The sequence below is a fragment of the Pteropus alecto genome, unplaced genomic scaffold (genome assembly GCF_000325575.1).
Source record: "Pteropus alecto unplaced genomic scaffold, ASM32557v1 scaffold215, whole genome shotgun sequence".
NCBI classification, from domain to species: domain Eukaryota; kingdom Metazoa; phylum Chordata; class Mammalia; order Chiroptera; family Pteropodidae; genus Pteropus; species Pteropus alecto.
The window spans coordinates 691,049-691,470 of NW_006436287.1; positions in this window are offsets into that span (position 1 = coordinate 691,049).

A 422-nucleotide genomic window follows, 5' to 3' on the forward strand; every position below is an offset into this window, starting at 1 on the left:
AGGCTCTTGGCTCATGAGTGTTTGTCTTGCTTCTGGACCAGTGAACAACGTCCAGGTGAAGATGGGGCGCCAGGCTCAGGCGCAGGAGCTTCCAGGCAGAGATCCTCCCAGCAGGCTCCAGAGGGCGCTGTCTTCTCAGGAGGAGCAGGGGCTGGAGCCCGCTGCAAGTGGATGAAGATCCTCTCCCCACAGTCCGCTGTTTATTACACTCAGGAAAAAAACCACAAGCTTAAAAATGCAAACAAGAGAAGCTGAGGGGGCACTGTGCTGGCTCTGGTCTCCATGTCCTGTTGATCTTGCATGACAGGTGTAGCTCAGGAGCACCTGGCTCCCCACTTCAGACCCTGACCAGGCTGCAGCAACTCCTGCTCGGCAGCTTTAGTTTACTTTATTTTTCTCTTGTCAGGTTGTTTTTTTTTTTT